Source organism: Helianthus annuus, chromosome 12, assembly GCF_002127325.2.
Source record: "Helianthus annuus cultivar XRQ/B chromosome 12, HanXRQr2.0-SUNRISE, whole genome shotgun sequence".
NCBI lineage: Eukaryota > Viridiplantae > Streptophyta > Magnoliopsida > Asterales > Asteraceae > Helianthus > Helianthus annuus.
The window spans coordinates 10,589,957-10,595,956 of NC_035444.2; the positions used below are offsets into that span (position 1 = coordinate 10,589,957).

The following is a 6,000-nucleotide window of genomic DNA, read 5'->3' on the forward strand; positions in this document are numbered from 1 at the left end:
CAATGTGGCTTCTAAGCATAATGTTACACGTAGGGATGAGCAAAATAGACCCGGTACCGGCACCGAATTTACCGAACCTGGTACCTTTTCGGTACCGATTCGGTACCGACTTTTAACATTTTCGGTACCGGTTCGGTACCGGTATTTACCGGTTTTTACCCTCAAATACCGGTACCATACCGGTACCGAACCGGTACCGGTACCAAACCGTACCGAACCGGGTATATTCGGTACCGGTACCCACTTTTGAGGATTTTCGGTACCGGTATCGGTTGGTACCGAGCTCATCCCTAGTTACACGCGTGTTTGTAAACTTGTGACAAGAGAATCTTTTTATCGAAAGCTTGTTCGACTAAAAATAGGCAATAAGATCGCTAAAGATCTTAACATTTAACGTAAGATGATCGTGACTGATCGATTGTCATCTTGGTATGTTGAGGTAGGTTTCAATCACACAAAGGATGTTTCATAAATTGATCAACAACAAATTATGGTACATACAGCTAGCTCCATCATGGCATGATGTATGCTAACATGGCTAGACTAGAGTGGTCATTATCTAATATGATGGACCATTAAATGGCAGTGTTATCTTTACCATCAACGACCATCCGAGCATTTTACTCTGTAGGTCCCTATGCACTTACACGGACCCAATTCTCTAAGTCACGCACACGTATGATGTGCGGAATCCAACACACGAATGTTTGAACATACGTAGAACAACAATTCGTAAATGAACCTGTTTTCTATTGATTGAAAGTGTGTACAAACTGTCACATAAAACCCACACTTATAATCTCTCACAAAAAAATTCTCTCAAAAAACTATAACGATTCCGTATTGTTCGTTTTGTGTGGTTTGACTATGTATTGTATTGTTCGAGATTGTATTTGATCAGTATTCAATTGTTTGGTTTGATTCTGTGTGATTCAAGATTTCATGTGGTCGGAATCAACTATTCATTCGTGTTGATTTTATCATGTGTTTATAGGTTATTGCCGTCAGGTTGATTTTGTGTTAATTTGATTTCACAAAAAGGCATTAGAAAGCATCAAAAATCATATAATATTAAACCATTTATGTTCCAACATGTTAGAAGAGTTTTTGTTCCACAACTGTTATCAAACTAATATTCTAAGTTATCATATATTTTCACAATATTTTAATAACTGTTATTCGTTTTCATTTCTTATCAGGATGCATCAGCTTAGCAAAGTATTAGAAATTGATTCAAAACAAGTCGACAAAATAGAATAGAAGTAATAGAAGTCAGAGAGTAGATTAGATTGAAAGAAAAAAATATAATAGGTTAACTGAATACCGTGATCGATCCCGCCAACCGCGCCACCACCGAAAACCGTGATCGATCCCGCCATGAAAACTATGACCGCAACCGGGGACGCGGCCGTGGACGCGGCTCCTTTGGCCGAGGACGGTTCAACAACAGCGGCCCCCACTACCACTCCTGGAACTCATCGTGGGCCAGCCCAACTACTCCTTGGAATCAATGGGCTCCTGTGCCACCTTGTCCATACCCCTCGGCCCAATCTCAGCAACACAGTGGACCAAGTCCAGCCCAAGGCATTCTCGGCCCAAGGCCCAACTCCACTGGCAGCGGCCCAGGCAACCCGGCTCACTCGTACAGCACCGGGTATTCGCCTACGGATATCGCACAAGCCCTATACAACTTGGCACTACATAACAATGACTCGTCTTCGACCATGGACACGGGCGCCACAGGTACAATGTCTCCTCAATATGACAAATTTTCGTCTATTTTTAATTCTAGCATTATTCGAAACATTATTGTTGGTGATGGTAAAACCATTCTAGTACTCAGACAGGGTGACATTACTTTACCCCCACCCTTTCCACCTTTCAAACTTAAAAATGTCTTCTATGCACCTAACCTTGAGAAAAATCTAATATATGTTCGTTGTTTTACGACTGACAACCAATTATCCATAGAATTTGACCCTTATGGTTTTACTGTGAAGGACCTCCAGACCAATAAACCTATCCTACGGTGCAATAGCTCGGGGGATCTCTACACTCCCAGCCCGTCCAACATTACCAACCTTACCACCGCTTCTACCTTTGCAGCTCTTTCCCAAGACATATGGCACCAACGGCTTGGCCACCCTGGACCAGCTATTTTGCGATCTTTGAAAACTTCAAAATTTATTAAATATAGTGTTTTAGACAATGAAGTTTGTTCTTCTTGTATTTTTGGCAAACATACTCGCCTTCCTTTTGCTACTTTTATTACTACTACCTTTATGCCTTTTGATATTGTGCACAGTGATGTTTGGACCTCTCCAGTTATTAGTAATGGGGGACATCGATACTATGTGTTTTTTTTAGATGATTACACCAATTTCCTATGGACATACCCCATTGCCCATAAATCTGATGCCTTTTCCATGTTCATTAAATTTACCACCTTCATTCAAACACAATTTGGTGCTAAAATAAAACAACTACAATGTGACAATGGCCGTGAATAAGCTAATAATCAATTTCACACCTTTTGTAACCAAAATGGAATGCACTTTCGCTTTTCCTGCCCACACACTTCCTCTCAAAACGGAAAAGCGGAGCGGAAAATTCGCACCATAAACAACCTTATTCGCACACTCCTGGCCCACTCGTACATGCCAAATACATACTGGCCACATGCCCTTGAAACTGCCACCTACCTACTCAATATCATACCCACCAAATTACACCAATTTCAAACACCCACCCAACGCCTTTATAAATGCCTACCCACCTATGACCACCTACGTGTATTTGGTTGCATGTGTTACCCACTAATACCCCACACCACAATTCACAAACTGGAATTCCGCTTCGCCCCTTGTGCTTTCATTGGTTATCCACCCAACCATAGGGGTTACAAGTGCCTTGACCTCAAAACCCATAAAATCACAATTAACCGACATGTCCTATTCGATGAAACAATATTCCCCTTTGCTAACAAACCCACACCTAAGCTCCACAATTACACCTTTTTGGACGACCCCATCCACCCGAGCCTACTGTTACCTGCCCCCTCATCACTCGCCCCCTCCACCAATGACTAGCCCAACTTTACGCCAGCCCAAACCCACCACCCAGCCCAACACGGAACCTCCTCCTCACCACCTACCCCTTCAACCCAACACCAAACTCCTACATCAGCCCACCAATCCGCCCAAACACCCATTCCCTCGGCCCAACACCAAACCCATCCCTTCGACCACTCACACTTCACCGGCCCAACCCACTCCACCTGTTACCTCCCCTGACACACCACCCTTATCACCCATCCAGCCCAGTCCCATTCCCGCACCACCGCCCCCACCCCCCACCCGCACCATACAGATTCGTTCCATGTCCGGCATTACTAAACCCAAACATATCTTTATGTCACACCCCAACCGATGGCGGAAACATCGGGATGAGACGAACAAATTGCTCAAAACAACATAACACTAAATGTGACAATATAAATTAAATCATTTTATTAGATTCTAAAGGATAATACAAAGTTTCAAACATCCAAATATAAATTCAGACAATAGTTTATTTCTAAAATGAGTTTCTAGGCCGTCCTAGCTTGCTTTCTTATATCTTGATAAATCATCCTGCAATATGTATTAAAATAAAGTCAACAAAAGCATGTTGGCGAGTATACAAGTTTTCATACATAGCATAGTACGTGTTTAAAATGTTGCTCATATCCAAATGTGAATACAATACCATGTTAACAGTATACTCGAAACGATGTTACTCTACGTGTCCAAACCAAAGTTTAACGCAATTAAAGTGTCCAACCCAAAGTCTACAGGGTGGTTTTAACATAGTTTAACCTAACAATACTCGTTAATATAACGAGAGGGGCGTTTCTCAACCTATAGCGCTACCATTGTTAGGGGAGGCTTGCAAAGTTAATGAACACATAGTCATGAGTGTTTACAATAGCATAACATGTCCAACATGATTAAAATGTATCACATAGAGTAAGGATAGAGTGTGCATAAAATGTTTAACGTGATTGTGTTGTTTGATATAGAATACATATTGCACCCAAAAGTGTAAAACGAAAATGGGTCATGTATACTCACCTTTGATTGCGTTGCGTCTCTTGGAAAGTGAGAAGAGATTGAGATTATCCAAAAGATTTGCAAGAGAGCGCAAGAGATTTAGAAATCCAAAGGAACGAGCGAAACGAGAGTGTTTATCCTAGATATTAGAATAACACGATCAAATTGATATTTACAAGTTAGGGTTTACGAATTGATTAATTATAATTTATTTATTTTTTCATAAATGTTATGTGGAATTAAAATAATTTGTTAATTAATTAATTTTACAGTTTAAAAAAAAGGATAATAATAATAATAATAATAATAATAATAATAATAATAATAATAATAATAGAAACTAGTATAACATGCTTACTTCCTGTATTTTGGATTTATAGGTTTCACAAAACAAGAAAAAAATGAATTTCAAATAAAAAGAAACTGTTGATTTAATTTATATAATTATTTTTATTGAGAACCTGTTGTTAATACATTAGTTGGGTTGTTTCCAAAATGATCAAAAGCGACAGTATATTAAATAATTTGCTAACTTATGGTTTTAATTAGATATTAGATAGAAAAGAACATAGACAAATAAAAGAAAAAGTTCACTGTTAAGGAAAAAATGCCTATGTAATTTGTTTGTTGTATGACTAAAATGTAGGACCTCTTTTAAAACTTAATTATAATTAAAGAGGGGTTATGAAAATTAAATAGAGAAAAGGGTTGTTAATATAAAGGTTTTTATTTATGAATAATTACAAACTAATCAAATAAAACTCTAAAGAAAGGACCAACGTACTGAAGGGTTGTAAAGAACCTTTCTTTTGTTTAAGTTTTGTTTGAAAGTTTATAATATCTAAAATATTAATATCTTAATAGTGGACCAAACGAGGCAATAAGGAAAATAGGAAGGGGGGTATACCGAATACGTGTGGTGACTCGGGCGGTCGCGGCTATTTCTCCGGTGACGACGTGTGTCCCGTCTGTCTTCTCCGAGTCTCCGGTGAGCTGTGGTTCGGTTCCACTAGCGACTTCGGGACTCTCCGGTTGGAACCCCGACGCCGTCTTCGTCTCCGGCGGGCTTCGATCTCCGGTGACGTGAGACGTTCTCTGACTACGACGAATAAGCAAGTGTGCTTCGTGAGGGAAGGATAAGAACGAAGGAGGTGGGTGTCGTTTAAATAGCCATCATACGTTTCGTGAGTTATGGCAATAATATGATGATTGGTTGTATATGTATGATAAAGAGTCTACGTTCATGATTTATATATATATGGCAAGTTCAATCATGAATGATAAGTCAGCAATCATCGATAAAAGGCAACAAGGCAAAACGCGGAATTAAGGAATAAATCCCGAAGTTAAAAAAAACCTTCAATCAAGAAAATATGGAAACATGACAGTTTGCTGTTCCTGTTTGTGGGCGGCAATGGTTTTAAAACAAAAGGATGAAAAGGGAATTTAAAATTTTTTTTCTTAATTGTCATAAAGAACCCCAAACTTTGTAGTGCAATTTAACTAGCCCTCCTAACCTTATTACAAGAAACTTGAAATATTTAACAATCTAACTAAGTTTAATTAGATTATTTTTATTTTCATTGTATATATATACATACGTACATATATATATATATATATATATATATATATATATATATATATATATATATATATATGTACACACTTTTAAAAAATTTAGATAAATTATTTAATTACACAACTAAATAAACATTAATGAATTGATTAAATTTTAAAAAAAAATAATTAATCTCTTCAACCGTTATTTATTCGCGAAAAATTCCGAGGTTTCAAAGAGTTATAATACGAATTTCAAAACGGGTCAGATTTTGGGAATCCATTTTGACGGATGTTACACTTTAACCTTTCCACCTCCACAATTTCTCCCATACCAAAAACACCACTT

General features: G+C 38.2%; 1 long non-coding RNA gene across 1 annotated transcript; it reads right to left on the reverse strand.

Moving 5' to 3' along the window:
* Positions 1–3,494: 3,494 nt before the first annotated feature.
* LOC110878851 lies at positions 3,495–5,258 on the reverse strand. Its single transcript, XR_002558253.2, has 3 exons — positions 4,999–5,258; positions 4,113–4,230; positions 3,495–3,632 (listed from the first exon to the last, which is right to left on the reverse strand). It is a non-coding gene; the product is annotated as an uncharacterized LOC110878851 (long non-coding RNA).
* Positions 5,259–6,000: the final 742 nt, after the last annotated feature.